Source organism: Lissotriton vulgaris, chromosome 6 (assembly GCF_964263255.1).
Source record: "Lissotriton vulgaris chromosome 6, aLisVul1.2, whole genome shotgun sequence".
Classification (NCBI taxonomy): domain Eukaryota; kingdom Metazoa; phylum Chordata; class Amphibia; order Caudata; family Salamandridae; genus Lissotriton; species Lissotriton vulgaris.
The window spans coordinates 1,818,950,248-1,818,964,274 of NC_141694.1; positions in this window are offsets into that span (position 1 = coordinate 1,818,950,248).

Here is a 14,027-nt window from a genome sequence, read left to right on the forward strand (position 1 = left end):
CTGCATGGGTTGGTGAGTAGCTACATGTGTGTGTATATGGGTTATTAGATTTATTTTAGTATCAGTATGAGTGTCTGTATGGTTTGGTGGGGCTGTTACTTAGCACATTGATGCATCAATGACTGACTCACTGTTTGTATGTGTTTTGAAGACAGCATTTGTGTAGGATTGTATGGGTGGATGAGTGTGTATATGTGTGTGTTAGAGAGTGAATGCCTCTCTCACTAGTGTCTTTATGAGTAACTACATATGTTTTAATCTTGTATATATGAGAATTGATGTATATAAGTAAGTATATGTGAGAGTGAGAGATTGAAAGAGTTCCTGTTTAAATAAGTATGTGTTTCGATAAGTGATTGTTTAAGAGAGTAAGTATGTGTAAGTTTCCTTAGAAGTAATGTGCTAATGTGTGTATAGTTGTATATGCAAATAAATGGATGTTTATTAGTTTATTTGCATGTGTGAGTATATGTATGAGTAAGTTTTTGACGACTGTCAGTGTGTAACAGAATGAATAGGGGTATCACTACATATGATGAGTGAGTATATGTATGAGTAAATACATAAAACTGTTGGTGAATGTGTGAATTTGTATATAGATGGTGAAATTACTGAATTGGTTGTTGTAACTGGTATGGGTATATCCACTTTTTTGTTAATGTTAGTTTCTATTTTTGAATATGTGTTTCAAAGGTTACTTTACAGTGAAAGGAGGTCTGTCACTGTGTTACAAGGATGGTGTCATCAGTGATGTCATGAGTAATGTCACTGACCATGTCATGAGTGATGTAATATGTGACATCATCAGCAGTGCATTGCACGCGCAAGTTATAGTGAGTCCGACTAACTATAACGTGGGAATTTCAATGGTTTTATATCAGTAAAATTTCCAGCTAACTATAACTGGTGTGAAACCTATGGTTTTTTCAGTGAATTTAATAGGTTTTTTAAATGCTAATTCCTAACTATAACTGGTGTGAAACCTATGGTTTTTTCAGTGAATTTCATAGGTTTTTTAAATGCTAATTCCTAACTATAACTGGTGTGAAACCTTTGGTTTTTTCAGTGAATTTCATAGGTTTTTTTAATGCTAATTCCTAACTTTTTATACAGACTCATACCTATGTGTTTTTTAGTGAATTGCTAAAGTATGTTTTTCTACAAATGAACACTATAATATATATTGAGATAATATTTTTAATTTAAAATAGTTTTTTTTTATATTTCACTCTGGTGCGCTGCCGGTGCGCGCACCGGTGCGCGTACCGTCAGCGCACTAAGAAAAAAAAAGAAAAAAAAAATAATGAAGGAGGGACTGTGTAATAGATAGTAAGACAGATAAAAGTGTAAGAGGAAGTAACTGAGAAAAGAAAAATGAATAAGGGAGCAAAAGAAAGAAGAAATAGGAAGAAGACTAAAGCAGAGGTTAAGGGAGAATGTAAATGGATGTTGAAAGTAAAAAGAAGGACAGTTAAGTATGGGAATGACAGGTAGTGACGTAATCAGAGGAAAAGAATAGCAGTGATGGAGGGAAAGTAAATAGCAGTGAATATAAGTAAAGTGGGGTGAAAGAGGGTACATGTAAGTGAATAAGGGTAACACATGGGGAGTAATAGAGAGAAAGAAGAGAGAGAGTAAAAGAAGGAGTGTCACAAAGGGACTAAGTGAACCAGTAAAAAAGGTAAGTGAAGGAGTGTGCATAGGCAGAAGTACTGAAAGAAATTGAATGTGGTAGGAAGTAAACATGGAAGAAAAGAATAAGTGAGGGAAGCAAAGTAAGGAAATAGGTGTGCGGTAGGGTGACAGAAAAATAGTGAAAATAAAACAAAAGGTGATAACAAAAAAACATTTTACAAACACACTTACCATATAATCTATGCAAATTTGTATCTGTGAAAGATAAAGGAAAAAACATGTTATAATTACATAAAAATGTATAATAAAATAGAAGAAACAGTTCATGAGGTTTAAAAATCTACAAAAGTTTACTAAGAAATGAAGCAATAGTGAAGGATACAAAAACAGAAAGAAAGTAATGTAGAAAGAAAAAAAAAGGAAAAAGAAATAGTTAGAGAACAAATTCCTAAAGGTAAATAAGATACTAAAATAATGTAAAATATCAAAACAAAATGAGTAAAGATAAGAAAGTAAAAGAAAAATGAGTGAAAAGGAGAGAAGTCTGATTGATAAACTATAAATAAAATAGAGGAATAGAAGATGATTGAGAGTGAGTGAAGTGAAGCCACAGAGTGAAGGGAAGAAAGAAATGAAGTTATTATAGAACGATGGATAAAACAGGAGTGAGAGAGTAAGTACACAGAAAGACAAAAGGAAGAACTAACTGAACTACAGTACAATGAGTGTGAAAGAAAAAAAAAATGGAGAAAGAGAAAGAGGGTTAGGAAACTAAAGCAGTGGTACTAAGAGAATATGAAAAAGATAAAAAGTGGTGGAAGGAACAGAGGAAATGCAGATAGTTCCTATTAGATTAAGAAGTTGTGAATGAAGTGCAGTAAAGAAACAGCGATGAAAAAAGAGTGTAAATTAGTAAAGAGAGGTAAATAAGGGTGAAAAAGAAAATGAGTGTATAACAATGTGAACACAATATAAATTACACAATGCAAACTACACAATAACTTCTACAATATGTTACATTATTTATTTTTGCTGTTCTCAGAATATATTGAATTCCACTTAAATTAGTGAGTTCAAAGTCTTCATCATATAACAGCGGGAAAAAAAAAACACAATCTAAAAGATTGTGTTTAAAAAAACCCATTCAAACATACATCTCATATATGTACACTAATCTTTGATTCACTTACTTTTCCATGAGGCCAAATAGAAGATAGTGAAGGTCCTTTTGGTTGAAAAAAAGTCTGCTGTGCCTTATAAGTTCCATTTCATCAACTTCCTATGAAAAAAGATCTAAAAACATCATACCATACACAATCCTCACGGCCAATTTGTGTCTGATATATCTGTATTTTTTACTTTGAGATCCACTTAAAGTATCTACATGAGATAAATAATTTAAAATATTAGATTAACTAACTAACTAACTAACTTTTATTAACTATTCCCGTCTTCAAAGGCCAATTCCCTTTACTAAAACTTTGGTTTTAAAAACACTAGATAAGAATTTGTAGAGTCATAAGGCAAACGTTGTTTATAAGTTAAATGAGAATCATTGCAGTAACTCCATCCATTTTCAGATTTTAAGTAGCATGTATAATGTCCTGAGGTGGTCGAAGATCCATCATGATAAATAATAGCTTCAATTGTAAAGGTCCTTCCAGAAATTGATAACTGAGAAGCCACAACATTTTTGATAGAAGTTGTCAATTTAGTTCCATCAGGTCTACATCGTTGGAAAACTAAAATGATATACTGCCCATACCTTTGTATAAATAATGTGGACAGCATTGTACAGTTACATTGGGTACACACCATATTATGATCTGCTGCTTTAACTAGATTTTTAAAAGACACTGATTTACAGTCTGGTAAAGTCAAATATATAAATCTTTCAGTGTCTATTCTAGTAGTACTTGATAAACTACAATTGTGGCAGTCATGCTGCCATTGATAAGAAAGACTGAAAAGATTATCTACATCTACACCTTCATCTTCCAAAACACCAAACATATACATTAAAAATTCCTGACAATCCTGCTGAATGTTCTGTGAAAATTTATCTTGACCAGAACACAAATCTAAAATATTTCGAATTTCTGTTACACTTTCTATTTGTGCTGTAACACTGCTACATTTCTGAAACACAGAATTCAATAAACCACACAATCTTTGATCCCGATTTTCAACAATCTGTTCTTGTAAACTTTTAAGAAAAAAAACAACATTAACCACTACATTAGCATAGCAGTTGACACCAGAACTATTTTCAAACTGAAATCCAACAACATTTTCTCCACAATTCTTTTTCTTCCTGTTTTCAATTACAGTTTTCTCTACTTTTTGTCTTTTTGCAACTACCTCACTACAATTATCCTCATTTCTTCTTTTTCGGCCTACCACACGTTTTTCAAACAGAGGATATTGAGGCAAATGTGGAGCATACTCTCTTCTTAACCTATTGTATTCTTTAACACAATCTAGATCTGCAGAAATCTTTGTCTCATCACACGCAATCAAGTACAATCCTGATAAAGTTCTGACTCGAGATAATGCCACATATGCCATACCCTCTTTAAACACAGATCTTCCAATGTTCACCAAAGCACTATCTACACTTAAACCTTGAGATTTATGAATTGTCACCGCATACGCCAAACAAACAGGAAACTGTTTTCGGCGAACATATAAGTCTTTTACAAGTAAAAATCTAGCAGAACAACGACTTATTTGTTGTACTTGTTCAATGCCATCAAATTTTATTTTTAAAAATTCAATTCCATCTCTATTTCTGTAATTCACAAAATCAACAACATAACCAATTGCTCCATTTACCAGACCGCTTTCAACATTTAAATTCCTTCTCAAAATGATACGACAATTTAAACACACATTCAGAGTCTTTTCAAAACCAGCTGTTTTTGAAATACTTTTCTCCAATGAATCCAATTTAGTTTTCAAATTTTCTGACAAAACAATTGTTGCACCCATATGCTCTATTTTATCTATTGCTTCCAGTTTCACAATCTCTTCATTTTCTAAGTCTAACATTTTTTTGTTGAAGATGGAACATTCTTGCAGAGTTGGCATCAAACATATCCCAGATTTCTTCTCAGTCATTTTTTTAAAAATATTCTCTGGAAGAATGTTTTCATTTGGATACAAATTTGAGATTAATCGACTATGCAAAGCTTTTTTCCCAAGCTCAGTCACTTTTCCAATTCTTACATCTTGTAGAATATTTTTATAATCTTCATCTTTGGCTTGTCGCATATTTTGAAGCAGTTCAGCATATTTGAAATTTAGCCATATATTAACATTTCCAATGCTTCCAAGGGACTTCCTGGTATCTTCATGTGTGAGCATTTTAAACACTGGTTGTCCTTTTACTGGAGTCAACTGCAATAGATCTCCAAAAACAATAATGTGTTTTCCTCCAAATAACACATCATAGTCTGTTTTAAGAATTTCTTGCATTCTCAAATGCACAAAAGCAAGCATTAGATTTGAGACCATGCTTACTTCATCAATGATAAGAAGTTTAATTTTCTTCAAGACTCTTGAAACTTCAGAACACGCATCTCCAGATAGCTTGTTGTAATGCAATTTATTATCATGTTCAACTGGCAGCATCAATAAACGATGTAGAGTAATCCCTTTAATGTTATGTGCTGCCAGACCAGTTGGAGCAGTTACAACACAAGACAGTGGTGAATCAGTCCTTTTCTGCAGATAACTTGCAACGGCTTTAATTAGAAAACTTTTTCCTGTCCCCGCTTCTCCACTTACGTACAGTCGGACAGGGTCAAATAATATACATGAGCACTCTTTTTTCTCATGTCTGAATCCATGTTCCATCTGCTCTGTGACTTCATCATATATCTTTTTCTGCTCAATGTTTAGTTGCTTTACCAAATCTTCTAAGTTAACTCCATCCTCTTGAGCTTGTTCCATAGCTCTTTCCACCTCATCCATGGCAGTGGCAGCTTCATTTTGGATAATTGGTCCTCCTAGTGGATCCTGGCTCAATGAAGTAGAACTCTGACTATCTTGAGAACTGTTTCTAGCTATCTCTTCAGCAATTGTAGTTTCTTGCTCCATTTCTTCATTCAACATTTGCAGATAACTTAGAAAAATAGGACATTCTATGGTATCCTTAGTTGCATTAAAAGAGTCTTCATAACAGAGAAAATCTCCAAGTAGTTCCTCTTCTGTACGCCATGGCTTAAAGAGTTGCAAAAGAGCTAAATAGTAAAATTCTCTTTTGTCTGGAACTTCAAAACTCAATTTTCGATGATTAATCAAATGGCCTTTTTTCTGCTTCACTAGACATCCTTCATAGCCAATGAGTGCATATTTTCCATTATTGATATCTTCTGTGATGTTCCTCTTATAACTGTAGTTTTGAAGAACTTCATACAAACATGTGTTCTCAAGGTGAGTACTTCTATTTGGATAGTATGTATCCAACATATTTGTCTTCAAAATATCTGTACTGTTTGGTTCTTTTTCCGCCAAATATTCAATTTCTTGTACAGATTTCAAAACTCGGTTTCGTGTTGCAGCAAGACCAAGACTCACCCAAATGATTGTTCTTGATTTGGCATAGAGACTTGCTGATGATAACCGATCAGAACATTCATATGCTCCAATTTCTCGATGCGACAACATCTTCAGACTGAAACTGTATAATTTCTTGCTTAGACTCTTTTCATGTGAAATGTCCTCCCACATTTCCTTCAATTCTGTCTTTTCTTTTTTCGTGATGTAAGATGTCACATATCGAGCCACAGCAATAGAGTTGTCAGCAACGAACTGAATATCCATGTTAGCATTCCACATGGACAAAATCACTGGGTTGTAATCGTTGATGTACTTAGATTCTTCATTTCTTTTCAAATTATATGTATTTTTGGGAGATTTCCTCGTCACAGTATGTCGTAGAGATGACATCAAATGATTTACTCTTCCCGTAGAAATCACTGGTCGAGGAAATGCAAAACGACATTTCGTGTAGTACTTTTCCTTGTTTTTAAATTTTCGACGACAGTACTTTCCACAACGATGAGATTGAAAACGTAAAACTTGTTGCCTTAAATTGTTTTCTTCAGTAGATTTTGGAACAGCACATGTTGAATACTCTTCAATGAAACTCATCACTGTTTCATCTGAATCTGATCCAAATTTGGGTGCATCTTTAATCCACAACAACATATGTATATGAGGAGCACCTCTCGCTTGATATTCCTTCCTCCAAAAGAAATCCAAAACCTCTCCAAGGGGAGGATTTTTTTTGTTGGTAATAAAAGACATCATAGCTTCAAATCTATGATTAAAATATCTGCAAACATTCACTGGATCTAAAGAACACAGTTCTCCTGGTGTTTTCAATTCTATATTTGGTATGTTTTCATTTGCCTCTCGTAGAAATTGAAGTAAATCGTCCCATGCATACTCAGCACAGCTAAGAGTGAGGAACCATGTAGGAGTTCCTAAGTTTCTTAGCATACATTTCAATTCTCCATGACGACGAAACCAATACTCGTTGGTTCCACGTTGACATGCCATGAGATTGATTAGCTGAGATTCCAAAGTACTGTCTTGCAGATTAACTTTCTCCATAAAGTCCCTTGCACAAACATTCTGCAAATGAGGTCCACTTTTTAATATATGATTAACTGCATAAGAAAGCCCAGACAAATCACTTTCAAACAGTAGATGAAATAAATATGGAATGCATTGACGAAACCTTGGATCTTCTGCATATAATCTTAGAGTCCGGTATTCAGCAGCAGGAATTTGAACTGATCGATCATCATATCGTCCACCACAACCTGTTGGAAATAATTGTGGAAAACAACGAGCTTCCAAACTTTCTTCCCATACACTAATGGGACTTCCTTTTGCTGCTTTCATTTGAAACAAGTCAATTGCATTTCCCATTACTTCTTTGGAATGCAAAGGATGAACAGTATAATGTTCATATATTTCTTCAGTTCTAGACACATCAACTTTTTCAATTTGACCAACTGAAGAATCACTATCTTCTTCTATAGCTGTTTCCTCTGCTCCAACACTTACATCTTTGTAGTACTCATTGTTTTTGACCAAATACAACGTTGCCTTCTTGACTTTTTTAACATCCACTAAATCTTGCCAAATTTTCTTACTCTTTGTTGGAACCCCATTAACTAGAATAACTAAAGGATCTTCTTCTACTCTTTCTACACCAATTGTATTAATATTTTTCTTTACATCTAGAGGCAAATAAACAACTCTTCCCTTTAATCCTCTCAGTAAATCTGATGGAGGCAATTTCCCTGTCTTAGGATCCATGCGTACAATAGCCTGAAAAGGATGGACACATTGAATCAAAATAGATTCATAAGTATTTAGATCCATCAATTCAGAAGGAATATCTATCAACTGAAGATTATTATAAACTGCTCTAGCAGGCATTCTATTTTCATTTAATTTATTTGAACAATAATTACAAATACGCTGATCCAAACTCAAATCAAAAGAATTCTCCACCAACAAATAACTTACAAAATCCTTCCATTCACTATTATTTTCCAATTCACTTTTTGCATATAAATCAACTAACCTAGTCTGAATCTTATAATGAGTCCGTCGACAACACACACAAGTTAAATTAGGCCTCTCACTTGATTTCACCTTAAACTTGATAATTTCCTCATCAAACTTTTCAATACTTGAAATTTGTCCATTATCTTCTGCATTACCATCCATTACTATATCTATTTCTACACTGTCCTCTTTGTTCCCAAAATAACAAAACTCAATTTCTTCACAAATAGTCTTCACATCCACTTCAGATCCATGCAAAAGAGCACTATTTAACTGTTTAAGCTTAAGTGCGGGACTTTTTGCATAATACAACTTTCTCACTAATTTCCTTACGTTATTATGATGCACTGCTAACATCCTAAAATGATGAAAAACACTCCGACAAACTTTTCTAGAAAGACAAGCTAGTGAATGCCCATGCAAACCTGTGCTTTCTCTCACTCTGCAAGGATCTAACTCTTGCAGGATCTTCATTTTTTGTTTGAGACTTTTCTTACTATATGTACGTAAGAAATTTCGAAGCAAATCGATTGATTCCTGTCGCACACTACAAATACTACTGCATTTCCATGTGTACACTGGACCCTTAGTACGTCTCCCTAAAACTTCATCAGCTAACACCTCTTCTGCATCTCTAGATACAAGTTTCTCTTTTTCCATCACACAACTATCTTTCACCTCATATGCACGACCACTGGTGTCAACTGCATGCACCAAATCATTTTCCTGAAAGTAACTCTCCTCATTGAAAAAAGGCTCAGAACTTGAACTATGCATCCATTCACCAGAAAATACTTCACAAAAATTACTCCGATTAATAATTCTTTTCCATCTACTGTTCGATTTGAAAACATCAATTGCCTTATTAAGTATCCTAATTCTATTGATTATTAAAATAAATAATTTTTTCTTAACTTCAAAAGCCTGATCAACAATCTTTTCTACACTTTTCTTTTTCTTGTGAAAAGCAGCTCTTAGTTTACTTTTCTTATCATTTTTTAGCAAATTTAAAACTACCCTATTGCGAAACATTCGCCTACGAATGTCCCTAAAAACATTTACCCTTCTATTGCTATCCATTCTCTTCTCTCCTGCTCCAATGGAAACATTTTTTGTGGGCTTCTCTTTCCTTTTTAGATCTGTTGACTTTTTCTGTATATTCACATTAGCAATATCATTTTTTTTTCTACGACATATGTTGCGAAGAAAAGACTTAATTGGCTTACCAGAAGCTTTTCTGGTGTTTTTTGAAGTACTTGTTGAAGAGGATTCCATAAACTCTGTTGTTGATGTTCTCCTTTTCCGTATGTTATTTTTGATATTTCTTTGCTTTGAAGGCATTTTTGCTTGCTGTTCAGAAGTTGATTTGAATCTGTTGTTCTGTTAAAAAAACACATGAAAGACCACTATTAGCAAACAACAAAGTAATGTTAAAAAGCAAACAATATATACAATAAATTGCAACATATTTAAGTTTATACAATAGCAACTCATGGCTTTATTTATAAAGGCCTTGCGCCACCAGTGCGTCACTTATTACCCATGTTTAAAGTAATGCACCAGCTGCACATGGCAATCATAAATAAGGGCCAAATGCAAATACCAATCAATTGCACCCAAAAATCGATTTTTGAATAACATGTAAGAAACACTGCGCAGAACCTATGTACAACCACTCAATATCATCAAACAAACTCAGGGCCTTATTTATAAAGGCCTTGCGCCACCAGTGCGTCACTTATTACCCATATTTAAAGTGATGCAGTAGCTGCACAAGGCAATCATAAAAAAGGGCCAAATGCAAATACCAATCAATTGCACCCAAAAATCGATTTTTGAATAACATGTAAGAAACACTGCGCAGAACCTATGTACAACCACTCAATATCATCAAACAAAGTCAGGGCCTTATTTATAAAGGCCTTGCGCCACCAGTGCGTCACTTATTACCCATGTTTAAAGTGATGCACTAGCTGCACATGGCAATCATAAAAAAGGGCCAAATGCAAATACCAATCAATTGCACCCAAAAATCGATTTTTGAATAACATGTAAGAAACACTGGGCAGAACCTAAGTACAACCACTCAATATCATCAAACAAAGTCAGGGCCTGATTTATAAAGGCCTTGCGCCACCAGTGCGTCACTTATTACCCATGTTTAAAGTGATGCACTAGCTGCACAAGGCAATCATAAAAAAGGGCCAAATGCAAATACCAATCAATTGCACCCAAAAATCGATTTTTGAATAACATGTAAGAAACACTGCGCAGAACCTAAGTACAACCACTCAATATCATCAAACAAAGTCAGGGCCTGATTTATAAAGGCCTTGTGCCACCAGTGCGTCACTTATTACCCATGTTTACAGTGATGCACCAGCTGCACAAGGCAATCATAAAAAAGGGCCAAATGCAAATACCAATCAATTGCACCCAAAAATCGATTTTTGAATAACATGTAAGAAACACTGCACAGAACCTAAGTACAACCACTCAAAATCATCAAACAAAGTCAGGGCCTGATTTATAAAGGCCTTGCACCACCAGTGCATCACTTATTACCCATGTTTAAAGTGATGCATCAGCTGCACATGGCAATCATAAATAAGGGCCAAATGCAAATACCAATCAATTGCACCCAAAAATAGATTTTTGAATAACATGTAAGAAACACTGCGCAGAACCTATGTACAACCACTCAATATCATCAAACAAAGTCAGGGCCTTATTTATAAAGGCCTTGCGCCACCAGTGCGTCACTTATTACCCATGTTTAAAGTGATGCACTAGCTGCACAAGGCAATCATAAAAAAGGGCCAAATGCAAATACCAATCAATTGCACCCAAAAATCGATTTTTGATTAACATGTAAGAAACACTGCGCAGAACCTAAGTACAACCACTCAATATCATCAAACAAAGTCAGGGCCTGATTTATAAAGGCCTTGCGCCACCAGTGCGTCACTTATTACCCATGTTTAAAGTGATGCACTAGCTGCACAAGGCAATCATAAAAAAGGGCCAAATGCAAATACCAATCAATTGCACCCAAAAATCGATTTTTGAATAACATGTAAGAAACACTGCGCAGAACCTAAGTACAACCACTCAATATCATCAAACAAAGTCAGGGCCTGATTTATAAAGGCCTTGCGCCACCAGTGCATCACTTATTACCCATGTTTAAAGTGATGCACCACCTGCACAAGGTAATCGTAAAAAAGAGCCAAATACAAATACCAATCAATTGCACCTAAAATGGAAAGGGGCGACCATTCGGTCTCCCCGAACGTATGGTGGAGTACCACGATCCCCCCGGGAAGCCATCTTGGGCGGGAGGCGAGTCTCGGCTGGTATGCCCGTAGCGGCGTAGCCGGGGCGCGCCTTTTTTCCCGCCCTAGAGTGGGCTGGCCTAGACACCGACGCGGCCGGCCACGCCCTCGGAGGCAGGCGGGGGCGGGTTTATGCCCACCCTGAAGACGGATAAAAGGAGCGGAAGCCAAGAAAGCATCCTCTTGTTCCTGTGCTCTGAAGCTGCACCTCCCCGCTGCACGTGAGCTCGAGACGGAACGAAGAGCCAATTTTGAGCGTTGTAATCTTTCTTTTGTCTTGCAGATATCCCGTCTGAGAATGCCCAAGAAAGTCGGAAAGCGGGTCGGTACCGAGCAGATGCTCCACATGCTCATGAAGGAGATAGCCGATCTGAAGAAAAAGGTGGAGGCTAAAGACGGGCCGGGAGGAACGAAACGGTCTTTGCAGGGAGCAGTCCCCGGTGGAAAAAGCAAGAGGCCCAGAAGGGGAGCACTTGGGGGAGACACCCCGGTTCCCGATACCCCACGTAAGGAGCCAATCCCGGTGCCGAAAGAAGGGAATCCAATTCCTGTGGTGGTCACCCCCGTGAACAGGGAGGATATGCCCCCCGAGTTAGCGGCACAATTGGCAGCGTGGTTGGGAAAAGATAGCGAGGGCGCCACGGCTGACGATGCCCGGGCAGTAATGAGGCAACTGCGGGAATCGAGGGAGGCTGCGAAGGCAACATCTTCTGTTCCCTTACAGGTTCCGGCGGCTGGAAGTACAGCAGGCCCAAGTTCGGCGACAAGCACGGGGTCTACTTCAGGTAAGCGCCCATTGCCGATTGCGGGGGAGGGGTCTGTGCCGTCTCGAAAGGAAAAGATTGCACAGCATGTCCCGCTAGAAATTAAGGAGTTGATTTGGGCGGATAAGTATATAAACATGTTTTCATTGCTTACCGACCATTACGAGATAGAGCATGTAAAGAGTCAAAAGGAGCTCATGCATCCGAGTGTTTGGCGCGCAAAAATGGCCGCCTTTAAGGTCGACGAGACCATTGGTACTTGGGGCAGAGCGTGGGGCATTTTTACATCCATCATGGGTGAGCGCAGGCCCGAGTTGCTGACCGAGTTACCCATTTATCAGTCGCGTATTATGGAGTATTCTGTGGCATATGGGGGCAATCAGTGGTTCTGCTATGACAATCTGTTTAGAAAAGCTAAAGAACACAACCCATTGTTGTCTTGGGATTGTTACGACTCCGTGTCATGGCAAAAAATGGAGAGTACAGGAATGTTGAAAGTACCATTGGTAGGGAGTAATGGGGGGAATCTTCCCGCCAAAACTCTGCGACACCCTTTCGGACGGGTGCAGGTAACGAGTACCACTCGAAGCCGAGTGGCAACACAGGTAAAAGGGGGATCTGTTGGAATTTTAACAGAGGGAAATGTACGAGGCCCCAGGGGTCATGCAAATTCAGACACGAGTGTGGTGGGTGTGGGCAGTCATCCCATCCTGAGTCCATGTGCAGAGCCAAAACGGGTGATAACGGTGGTAAGGGAGGCGCCAAACAGGTCTAATACAGTCCGAGGAGCGCCTTTACCTACCCCGATTGATACCATGGCAATGATTCCTTGGCTCAGCGAATACCCGGATCATGCTTCCGCTGGGGTGTCACGAAACGGGTTTTCATTTGGTTTCCGCATCCCAGTGGGGGATTTTCGGGGTGTACCAAACTGTAAGAACCAACTGTCGGTCTGGCAGCACACGGCGGTGGTGCAGGTAAAGATTGGGAAAGAGGTGACTCGAGGTCGTGTCGCCGGTCCCTTCGATTTGCCACCAGTTGCTAACTTTGTTTGTTCTCCCCTAAGGGTGGTCCCCAAGAAGGACCCGGGTGAGTTTCGGCTGATACATAATTTGTCAGCCCCACGTGGTCTTTCCGTAAATGACACGATAGTCCCGGAAGTGTGTTCGGTGCGGTACGCATCTTTCGATGAGGCCGTTGCCATGTTGAATCGCCTGGGGCCCGGGACGCTGATGGCAAAATCGGACATCGAGTCAGCGTTCCGGTTGCTCCCGGTACACCCAGACGATCAGCGTCTCCTTGGTTTTCAGTTTCAGGGTCGCTATTACATGGATAGATGTATGCCAATGGGATGCTCGATTTCATGTGCCTATTTCGAGAAATTCAGTTGTTTTCTGCAGTGGGTATTCACAAGGAAGACAGGTTTTCAACATGTTATGCACTATCTCGATGACTTTCTGTTTTTGGGGGCAGCCGGGGATCCTGAGTGTGGACAGGCTTTACATGAATTTTGTGTCCTAATGAATCAATTTGGTGTGCCATTGGCGCCAGGTAAGACTGTGGGTCCCTCGACCTTGATCGAGTTTCTGGGGATCGAGCTCGACTCAGTGGAAGGTTGTTTTCGATTACCCATGGAAAAAGTGTTAAAATTCAGGTTATCCCTTGAGACATGTATTTGTGCAACGAAAGTAAACCTGCATCA